Source organism: Pristiophorus japonicus, unplaced genomic scaffold (assembly GCF_044704955.1).
Source record: "Pristiophorus japonicus isolate sPriJap1 unplaced genomic scaffold, sPriJap1.hap1 HAP1_SCAFFOLD_71, whole genome shotgun sequence".
NCBI lineage: Eukaryota > Metazoa > Chordata > Chondrichthyes > Pristiophoridae > Pristiophorus > Pristiophorus japonicus.
In genome coordinates, this window is record NW_027254624.1 from 1,867,014 (window position 1) to 1,879,215 (window position 12,202).

At 43.0% G+C, this 12,202-nt stretch overlaps 1 non-coding gene across 1 annotated transcript; it reads right to left on the reverse strand.

Moving 5' to 3' along the window:
- Positions 1-426: 426 nt before the first annotated feature.
- Positions 427-509, reverse strand: trnas-cga (transfer RNA serine (anticodon CGA)). Its single transcript has one exon. It is a non-coding gene; the product is annotated as a tRNA-Ser (tRNA).
- Between the last annotated feature and the right edge of the window lie 11,693 nt (positions 510-12,202).

Sequence of the window (12,202 nt, forward strand, 5' to 3'; positions counted from 1 at the left end):
AACCCTTTAGAATTTTGCTGTACATTCGTCTGCTGCAAACTGCAGGGGCCACGTCGCTTAATGGATAAGGCATCTACTTTGATGCAAACACTGATGTTATCAGAAAATTGCAACGTCAAACACTGCCGTGGTCATTTTGGCAAAACTTGTTCATCTTTATAAAACTAAACCTCGTTCGCACTCATTAATAAAGGTGAGTTCCTCCCAAACAATGCACTTATCTTTATTAAAATGCATTTTTTCATGTTGTGTATATTGCTCACTGATTTTTGCAGATAGTTTCCAACAAACTAACAATTAATACCGATATACTATTAATGTTTCCAGTTCGAACAACTGCTTAGCGTCAATCAGTGTAATAAAGAGCAGTGGAGGGAGTTCCAATGAGATCCCCTTTCGTCGATAAAAAAAGAGCACCTGTAGAATCGCTGCGAGCTGGGTTCGAACATGCGCAGGGAAATCCCCTTTGGATTTCGAGTCCAACGCCTCAACCACTCGGCCATCGCAGCTACACAGTAGAGCTGCTTTAATAGTTCAATGGTCGGTGCAATTTATCACAGAGACCGCCTGCATGCTTGCCCTCTTGGATCTCCCAGACGATGTGAAAATTAAATCGTAGAATCACAGAATCTCACAGCAAAGAAGGAAACATTTCGGTCAGAACTGAAAGAATTTACATTTCGGGGAAAACTGAACAGTGTGGGGAGCTTCTTTCTCGAAAAACAAGTGAGATATATTTTTAACATTATTAAGGTATTTGATCGAGTTGATGTGGAGAAAATGTTTGCTATTGTGGAGGAGTTCAGAACGGGAGGTCACCGATAAATTCAGTAGACAATTCAAGAGCAACTTATTTACCAAAGAGTGGTTAGAATGTGGAAGATGCTACATAAACAGTAGTTGAGCCGAATAGCACAGATTCATTTTAAAGGGAATTACCTAAGCACATGAGTGAGAAAGAAATAGAACAATATGCTGATAGGATCAAGTGAAGTAGGGACGTGTGCAGCATTAACTCTAGCAACACCAGTTAGGTACATTTGTCTCTTTCTGTGATGCAATCTCTATATAACGTTATGTAACACACATTTTAAACAACAACAACTTATATATAATTAGCACCTTGAAATTAGCGAAACGTCCAAGGCGCTTCACAAGAGTATTATGCGATACAAATTTGACAGCGAACCACTAAATACAAATTAGCGCAGGTGACTAAAAGATTGGTCAACCAGGTATGCTTGATAATGAGGAAGAAAGCTGTACATTGAAGGTAGATATCAAAGAACTGGTCAGGGGTTTAATGGAATTCAACCCGGAGAAGTGTTAGATAATGCATTTGGGGAGTGCTTATAGGGAAAGCGAATAAACATTAAATGTTAGGCCACTGATGAGTGTAGAGGTGCAAATGACCTTGGAGTGCATGTCCACAGAATCTTTGACGGTAGCAGGGCAGGTCGATAAGATGCTTGTGAACGATGGACAGAAAGGAAAAGGAGGCGGGGTGGCTTTGCTGGTTAGAGAGGAAATTAATGCAATGAAAAGCAGGGACATTAGATTGGATAATTTGGAAGCTGTATGGGGTGAGCTGCAGAATTCCAAATGGCAGAAACGTTGGTGGGAATTGTGTACAGACCTCCAAACAGTAGTAGTGAGGTTGGGGACAGCATCAAGCAAGAAATAAGGGATGTGTGCAATAAAGATACAGCAGTTACCATGGGCGACTTTAATCTATATAATGATTGGGCTGACAAAATGGTAGCAATGCTGTGGAGGACGATTTCCTGGAGTACATTAGGGATGGTTTTCCAGACCAATATGTCGAGGAACCACCTAGAGAGCTGGCCATCGTGGACTAGGTGATGTGTAATGAGAAGGGACTAATTGGCAATCTTTTTGTGCGAGGCCCCTTGGGGAAGAGTGACTATAACATGGTAGAATTCTTTATGAGATGGAGAGTGAAAGAGTTAATTCAGAAACTAGGGACCTAAACTTTAGGAAAGGTAATTTCGATGGTATGAGGCGTGAATTGGCTAGAATAGACTGGCAAATGATACTTAAAGGGTTGACGGTGGATAGGCAATGGAAAACATTTAAAGACCACATGGATGAACTTCAACAATTGTACATCCCTGTCAGGAGTAAAAATACAACGGGAAGATGGCTCAACCGTGGCTAACAAGGGAAATTAAGGATAGTGTTAAATCCAAGGAAGAGTTATATAAATTGGCCAGAAAAATCAGGAAACCTGACGACTAGGAGAAATTTAGAATTCAGCCAAGGAGGACTAAGGGTTTTGTTAAGAGGGGAAAAAAGAGTATGAGACGAAGTGTGCCAGAAGCATAAAAAATGACTGCCAAAGCTTTTATATATATGGGAAGAGAAAAAGATTAGAGAAGACAAACGTAGGTCCCTTGCAGTCGGATTCAGGTGAATTTATAATGGGGAACAAAGAAAAGGCAGACTAATTGAACAAATACTTTGGTTCTGCCTTCACGACGGAAGACACAAATAACCTTCTGGATGTACTAGTGGACCGAGGGTCTCGTGCGAAGGAGGAACTGAAGGATATGCTGATTAGATGGGAAATTGTGTTGGGGAAATTGATGGGATTGAAGGCCGATAAATCCCCGGGGCCTGATTGTCTGCATCCCAGAGTACTTAAGGAAGTGTCCATAGAAATAGTGGATGCATTCGTGATCATTTTCCAACAGTCTATCGACTCTGGATCAGTTCCCATGGACTGGAGGGTTGGTAATGTAACACCACTTTTTAAAAATGGAGGGAGAGAGAAAATGGGTAATTATAGATCGGTTAGCCTGACATCAGTCGTGGGGAATCAATTATTAAAGATGAAATCGCAGCGCATTTGGAAAGCAGTGACAGGGTCGGTGCAAGTCAGCATCGATTTCTAAGAGAAAATCAAGGTTGACGAATCTTCCAGAATTTGCTGAACATGTAACTTGCAGAGTGGACAAGGGAGAACCAATGGATGTGGTGTATTTGGACTTTCAAAATGCTTTAGATAAGGTTCCACACAAAAGAATTGTGTGCAAAATCAAAGCACATGGTATTGGAGGTAATGTACTTACGTGGATAGGAACAGAGAAACAAAGAAAATAGGTGCAGGAGTAGGCCATTAAGCCATTCGAGCCTGCACAGCCATTCAATCAGATTACGGCTGACCATTCCTTCAGTACCGCTGTCCTGCTATCTCTCCATACCCCTTGATCCACTTAACCATAAGGGCCATATCTAACTCCCTCTTGAATATACCCAATGAACTGGCATCAACCACTCTCTGCGGCAGGGAATTCCACAGGTCAACAACTCTCTGAGTGAAGAAGTTTCTCCTCATCTCAGTCGTAAATGGCCTGACCCTTATCCTAAGACTATCTCCCCTGGTTCTGGACTTCCCCAATATCGAGAACATTCTTCCCGCATCTAACCTGTCCAGTCCTGTCAAAATCTTATATGTTTCTATGAGATCCCCTCTCATCCTTCTAAACTCCAGTGAATAAAGGCCTATTTGATCCAGTCTCTGCTCATATGACAGCCCAGCTATCCCTGGAATCAGTCTGGTGAACCTTCGCTGCACTCCCTCAAAAGCAAAAACGTCCTTCCTCAGATGAGGAGACCGAAACTGAACACAATATTCCAGGTGAGGCCTCATTAAGCACTGTACAACTGCAGTAGGACCTCCCTGCTCCTATATTCAAACCCCCGAGCTACGAAGGCCAACATACCATTTGCCTTCTTTACCGCCTGCTGTACCTGCGTGCCCACTTTCAGTGACTGATGAACCATGACACCCAGGTCTCGCTGCACCTCCCCTTTTTCTAGTCTGCCACCATTCAGATAATATTCTGCCTTCGTGTTTTTGCCCCCAAAATGGATAACCTCACATTTATCCAGATTATACTGCATCTGCCATGTATTTGCCCACTCACCTAATCTGTCCACATCACCCTGCAGCCTCTTAGCGTCCTCCTAAAACCTCACACCGCCACCCAGTTTAGTGTCATCCACAAACTTGGAGATATTACACTCTATCCCTTATTCCAAATCGTTAATGTATATTGTAAAGAGCTGGTGTCCCAGCACTGAGCCCTGAGGCACTCTACTAGTCACTGCCTGCCATTCTGAAAAGGACCCGTTTATGCCGACTCTCTGCTTCCTGTCTGCCAACCAGATCTCTATCCACGTCAGTACATTACCACCAATACCATGCGCTTTGATTTTGTATACCAATCTCTTGTGCTGGGCCTCGTTAAAAACCTTTTGAAAGCCCAAATACACCACATCCATTGATTCTCCTTGTGCACTCTACTAGTTACATCCTCAAAAAATTCCAGAAGATTCGTCAAGTACGATTTCCCTTTCATAAATCTATGCTGATCCTGTCACTGCTTTCGAAATGGGCTCCTTAATGATTGATTCCAAGATTTTCCGCTTTATGGATGTCAGGCTAAGCGGTCTATAATTAGCCACTTTGTCTCTCCCAACATTTTTAAAAAGTGGCGTTACATTAGCTACCCTCCAGTCCATAGGAACTGATCCAGAGTTGATAGATTGTTGGAAAATGATCACCAATGCATCCACTATTTCTCCGGCTACTTCCTTAAATACTCTGACATACAATCTATTAGGACTCGGGGATTTATCGGCCTTTAATCCCATCAACTTCCCGAACACAATTTCCCAACTAATAAGGATATATTTCAGTTCCTCATTCTCACTAGACCCACTGTTCCCTAGTACATTCGGCAGGTGATCTGTATCTTCCTTTTTGAAGACAGAACCGAAGTGTTGAGAACTGGTTGGCAGACAGGAAGCAGAGAGTCGGGATAAACGGGTTCCTTTTAGAATGGCCGGCAGTTACTAATGGAGTGCCTCAGGGCTCAGTGCTGGGACCCCAGCTCTTCACAGAATACATTAATGATTCAGATGAAGGAATTGAGTGTAGTATCTCCAGGTTTGCAGATGGAACTAAATTACCTGGCGGTGTGAGCCGTGAGGAGGACGCTAAGAGGCTGCAGGTTGACTTGGACAGGTTAGGTGAGTGGGCAAATACATGGCAGATGCAGTATAATGTTGATAAATGTGCGGTTATCCACTTTGGTGGCAAAACAATGAAGGCAGAATATTATCTGCATGGCGGCAGATTAGGAAAAGGTGAGGTGTAACGAGACCTGGGTGTCATGGTTCATCAGTCATTGAAAGTTGGCATGCAGGTACAGCAGGCTGTGAAGAAGGAAAATGGTAAGTTGGCCTTCATAGCTAGGGGATTTGAGTATAGGAGCAGGGTCGTCTTACTGCAGTTGGAATGGGCATTGGTGAGAACTCACCTGGAATATTGTTTTCAGTTTTGGTCTCCTAATCTGAGGAAGGAAGTTCTTGCTATTGAGGGAGTGCAGCGACGTTTCACCAGACTGATTCCAGGGATGGCTAGACTGACATATGAAAAGAGACTGGATCAACTGGGCCTTTATACACTGGAGTTTAGAAGGATTAGAAGGGATCTCGTAGAAATATGTAAGATTCCGACGGAACTGGACAGGTTAGATGCGGGAAGAATGTTCAAAATGTTGGGAAAGTCCAGAACCAGGGGACACAGTCTTAGGATAAGGGGTAGGCCATTTAGACCGAAGATGAGGAGAAACTTCTTCACTCAGAGAGTTGTTAACCTGTGGAATTCCCTGCCGCAAATAGTTGTTGATGCCAGTTGTTTGGATATATTCAACAGGGAGTTATTGTGGCCCTTATGGCTAAAAGGATCAAGAGGTAGTGAGGAAACAGGAAAGCGGTACTGAGGGAATGATCAGCCATGATCTTATTCAGTGGTGGTGCAGGCTTGAAGTGTCGAATGGCGTACTGCTGAATCTATTTTCGAATGTTTCTATGTTGAGAAGCAACACGCAATACTTGCCTTCATTCGATGAGCCATAGAATATAAGATTGGGGAAGTTATGCTTCAAATGTATAAAACTCTGGTTGCGCCACCGCTAGATTATTGCATGCTTCTCTGGTCACCGCATTACAGGAATGATCAGACAGCACTCGTGAGCATACAGGTTAGATTTAGGCGGATGGTGAATTTAGCTCTGAGTAAATATTGCATCGGCTGGGTTTGTTTTCTTTGGAACAGAGGAGGCTAAGGGGGTCCTTATTGAAGTGAATAAAATTATGAGTGGCCGAGATCGAGTGCATAGAAAGGATGTATTTCCCTTAGCAGAGTGGCCAACAACCAGGTGTCATAGATTTAAAGTAATTGGTTGGAGGTTTTCCGGAATTTGAGGTACACTGTTTTCACTCAGGTGTGGTGAAAGTCTGGAATCCACTCCTGAAAGTGATTTAGAGGCAGAAGTCCTCACGACTTTTAAAAGTCCTTGAATGTGCACTTCAATTCCAGTAACCTAAAAGGCTATGGACCAAGAGCTGGAAAGTGGCATTAGTCTGGATAGGTCGGATTTTAGTCGGAATTTAGGTCATGATCTGGTGTTTCTTCGGCATCTCAGTGCATTTTGCAGCAAATCAATACTTCAGAGAAGGGAAACTGCGTTCCCTCCAATTCCTGCTACACAAGTGGCTCCAATCCTACCCACTTTACCATTGAGGTCTCTTAGAACCTGAGTCTATTACACAGGAACAAGAGCAAGCCATCGAACCTGTTACAGAAGGACTGCAGGGTTCCATTCGCCCCTCGAGCCAGTTGCAAGGGACAAGAGGAAGTAATGCAGATCCTTGGGCTTTTTATACAACAATAGTAGAAAGCCTTCGGCCGCTCGTACCTGCTGTTTAGATGACGAGCAGGCACACTTTCCTGTTACTCAGAATTAGCTGGAGGCCATTCAGCCGCACTGCACTGTTGCACAGGGAAAGGAGGAGGCCATTAACGCCTCAAATCTGAGCCTTAGGAGAGGCAGAAGCCGATCAGTTCCTTGAGCTTGCTCTACAAGAAGAGTATAAGTCCATTTAGATCCGAGAACATAGAAACATAGCAAACGGGAGCAGTAGTTGTCCATTCGGCCCTTCGAGTCTGCACCGCCATTTAATATGATCATTCCTAATCCTCTATCACAACACCATATTCACGCTTTTACCCCATATCACTTGATGTCTTTTGTGTCTCGAAATCTATCTCCCTCTTAAATATATTCAGTGACTCGGCATTCACAGCCTTCTGTGGAAGGGAATTCCACAGCTGCACCACTCTCTGAATGAAAAATAAATCTCACCTTCTCCTTCCTAAATTTCCTACCCCGTATCCTGAGACTGTGACCCCTTGTTATAACCTTCCCAAACAGGTGAATCATCTTCCCCGCATCCAGTCTATTCAAACCTTTCAGAATGGTATACGTTTCAATGAGATCCTCTCTCATTATTCTAAACTCTACAGAATACAGGCCGAGTCGACCCAATCTCTGCTCATACGACAGTCCTGCCATCCCAATAATCCATCTGGTGAACCTTCGCTGCACTCCCTCGATGGCAAGTATATCCTTTCTTGTGTAACGAAACCAAAACTGCACACAATACTCCAGATGCGGTCTCACCAAGGCCCTGTAGAACTGTAGTAACACATCTTTACTCATTTACTCACATCCTCTTGGAATGAAGGCCAACATACCATCTGCCTTCCTAACTGCTTGCTGCACCTGCATGTATGCTTTCAAAATACAATTTTACAAGGACACCAGGTCCCGCTGCCCATAGATCCTGTTTTCTGTCCAATTTTCAATCCATGCTAGTATATTACCCCCAATCATATATGTTTTAATTTTGCACACTACATCTTACGTGGGCCTTTATCACAGGGCTTATGAAAATCCAAATACACTATATCCACTGGTTCTCCCTTAACTTTTCTACCAGTTACATCCTCAAAAACTCGAGTAGTTTTGTCAAACATGATTTTCTTTTCATGAATTCATGTTGACTTTGTCTAATCCCTTTGGTATTATCTCAGTGTTCCGTTATAATATCCTTTACTATAGATTCTCGCATTTTCCCTACAACTGGTGTTCGGCTAACCGGTCTGTAGTTCCTTGTTTTCTCTCTCCCTCCATTTTTAAACAGTGGGGTTACATTTGCCACCGTGCAAACTGCAGGAACTGTTCCATAATCTATAGATGTTTGGAGGTTGTCAACCAATGCATGCACTATTTCCATTGCAACCTCTTTTAGTACTCTGGGATGCAGATCATCAGGCCCTGGGGATTTATCGGCCTTCATTCCCATTAGTTTCCTCAGAATTATTTTCTTACAAATAATCATGTCCGTTAATTCCTCTTGCTCACTGGACCTTTGGTTCACAAGCATTTTTGGGGTGTTATTTATGTCCTCCCTGAAGACAGAACCGAAGTATTTATTTAATTGTCCTACCATTTCCTTGTTCCACATTATAAATTCCCCCGTTTCTGTCTGTAAAGGGCCTACATTTGTCTTCACTAATCTTTTCTTTTTTACGAACTTCAAGAATCTACTGCAGCCGGTTTTTATGCTCCTTGCAAATTCACTCTTATACTCTATTTCTCGCCTCTCAATCAATCTCTTGGCACATTTTTGCTGAATTCTAAATTGTTCCCCATCCTCAGGATTGTACTTTTTCTGGCAACTTTGTATTACTCTTCTTTGAACCTAATACTATCCTTAATTTATTTTGTTAACCATGGTTGGGCCAGCTTCCTTTTTTTTACACCAGAAAGGAAAGTATAACTGCCGCAATTGATACATTCGATCCTGAAATGTTAGTCCTTGCCCATCCACCAACATGACGTTTATTGACTCTTCCCAATCTATCATACCCCATGCAATTCATTCCCCATGCATTCGTAGTTTTCTTTGCTTAGATTTAGGACCATAGATTCGGATTGCGCTACTTCACTTTCCATCTTAATAACGAGTTTAATCGAGTTATTGCCACTCTTCGCTAAAGGACCCCAGACAACTTGACTTTTAATTAACCCCTTCTCATTACACAAGACCCAATCTAGGATATTCTGTTCCCTAGTACGCTCCGCAAAATACTGGGCTAAAAAAACAACTGGTAAAAACGCCAGGAATTCATCGGCCACATTATTATTACTTTAATTTATATGTAGTTTAAAGTCACCTTCGATGATGGTAGTACACTTGTTACATGCAGCTCTAATTTCCTGTTAATGTTATCCTCGACACTACCACAACTGTTTGGAGGCCTATGGAGAACTCACACCAATCTTTTCTGGTCCTTCGTTCTCCTTAGCGCCATCCAACTGAATCTACATCTTGTCTTTCTGAGCCGAATACCTTTCTCATTATTGCACTGATATCATCCTTTACCAACAACGCAACACAATCCGCTCTTCCTTTATGCCTGTCCTTTCTAACTACCGAATATCATTTGATATTCAGTTGCCAACCCTGGTCACCGTGCAAGCATATATCTGTAATTGCACCGATATTGTATCTGTTTACATCTGTTTGCGCTGTTAATTCTTCTATCTTATTACAGATGCTTCGTCCATTCAGATACAATGCTTTTGGTTTTGTCTTTTTAACATTATTTGAGATCATAACATTTTTTGCACTATAGCTCGATTTATCTTATCGCTTTTTTTTCTTATCAGGATCCTTTTTGGTCGTGCCCCCTTTTGTTTCTATGCTCTGTCCCTTCTTGAAATAATGTGGTTACATTACAACAATCACTTTCCGGCATTGCTTCATTTTCATTTCTCTTTAGCATTCTAGATTTCTCTGCACCACGACCTCCGCGCCCCACCGCACCCCCCGGCCGCACATCCCGAACCCCACTCTGCTCTCCCCTGAATAGAACACGTTGCATAGGATTAGGACGAGGCATTTCAGAACAGCCGACCTGTTATACAGGAGCAGGTTGAGACTAATCAACCCCTCGAACCTGTTACATAGGACTCGGAGGATGACATTCCGTCCCTCAAAATATTGCACAGGAACAGCCTGAGTCATTCAGCCCCTCTAGCACATTACACAGCCGGAGGCCTGTGGCACTGGACTAGTAATACAGTGAGAGAAAATCACAGTCCACCAAGAGAGTAGGACAATTTAAATTTAATTAAATACATCTAGAATTTTAAAAGTAGTAAGATGTTGACCATTGATGCAACACACCCATCTCGTTTAATAATCTCCTTTAGTGAAGGAAATCTGCAGTCCTTACTGGTCTGGGCCCAAATGTGGCTCCAGATCCAGAGCAACGTGGTTGGCTCTTTATGGTCCTCTGAAGAGGCCGAGCGAGAAACTCATTTGCATAAGGTGGCTAACCATCACCTTCACAAGGGCAATTAGGGAAGTGCAACAAAGGCTGCCCTTGCTAGAATTGTCCACATGCTAGAATGAATAAAAGAAACAATAGGATCTCTAGATTGTAACACAGGAAAAAGAAGAACTGCAAGAGAGGTAAGAGAATGTGGAGTCAGGAGACAACTAGATAAATGAATAGCTAGCTGGCTTTAAGAGAGAAAGCAGAGAGTAGGGGTAAAAGTTAGCTTTTTAGAGTGGCAGAAGGTGGTTAGTGCTGTTCCACAAGAATCGGTGCTGGGACCACTGTTGTTCACAATTTATATTAATGACTTCTACCTGGGAATCAAAAACAACTTTCTCAATTTGCGGATGACGTCAAATTAGTTGGATATTCAATACTGAGGATGACTGCAACAAATTCGGTCGCGCGAACCTGTTGCATAGATGACGAGAAGGCAATGCCAAACCAACGAACCTGTTGCTCAGAAATAGTAGGAGGCAATAGAGCCTCTCCAGTCTGTTACACAAGAACAGGAGAAGGCCATTAACCGCTTTCTAGCGATTGCAACATGCTTGAATGAATAAAATAAAACAATAGATTGTTACATGGTTACAAGAAGAGTTGGAAAGTGAGATTAGGCGGGATAGCAATTTTCGGACTGTGCGGACACGCTGGGCCGAAGTAGCCTCCTTCCGTGCTGAAAGGTTCTACGAGTCCATGACAAAACATCCCTTTCAAACATAATAATTCGGGTCTGACAGGGCATCCGTTTTAGACGGCGGAGGTTGATCAAGTGGCGATGAAAGTTCATCGACTTGAATCGTTCACTCTGTTTCTCTCTCCGCAGATTCTGCCTCATCTAGCTGAGTGTTTCCAGATTTTTTTTTTGCTCAGATTACGCAGGAACACTATTTTACCTTTGTATTGATGCACAATTTGGCGACACTGAGGCGCAATGGATAGCACGTTAGATTTTTAATTCTTGGCATATTAAACATTCAAAGTTTTTGTGCTCGACTCCCACCAGAGTCAGGATTTGAGCCTGGGCCGCACAGTGAACTTTGCATCAAAGCAATACTTCAGAGAAAGCTAACTTTGGTCCCTGCACTTTCTGTTGCACAAGTGGCTCCAGTCCTTCCCAAGCATCATCTGAATATTTTGCACGCAAGCAATCGAGCCTGTTACACAGGGACAGGTGGAGGCCAATGAGTCATTTAACCCCTCAAACCAATTGCAAAGGTCAGGAGGAAGCCATTCAGCTGTGTGCGCCTGTTTTACAAGAAATGTCGAACTCCATTCGGTCGTTCGAACCTTTCGCATAGTTGACCATAAGGCAATGCCAAACCAACGAAGCTGTTGAGCAAAAATAGGAGGATGTCATTGAGCCTCTCCAGTCTGTTGCACAAGGACAGGGGAAGGCCATTAACCCCTCGAGCCTGAGGCATAGGAATGGCGGAAGCCATTCAGCTCCTTGAGACTTATCTATAAGAAGACTAGAAGTCCATTTAGCCATTCGAAAGGCTGAGGATGAAGCATTTGCGACTCACGAACCTGTTGTACAGGAACAGGAGGAGGCTAATCAATCTCCCGATCCTGTTGTATAGGAACAGGGCACACCATTCCTTCCCGCAACCTGTTGCAAAAGAATAGGAGGTGTCATTCAGCCCCTTGAGCGCATTACACAGATGGAGGTCAATCATAGCATCATGATGGTTATGTCACTGGGCTAATAATCCAGAGAGAAGAAATCATAGCCCACCACGAGAGTGGGGAAATTTAAATTCAATAAAGTAAATCTGGAATTTTAAAAGTATCAATAATGATGACCATTGTAACAAACTCCTCATCTGGTTCACTTGTCTCCTTTCGGGAAAGAATTATGCCGTCCTTACCGGTCTGGGCCTACATGGGACTCCAAACCTACAGCAATGTCGTTGG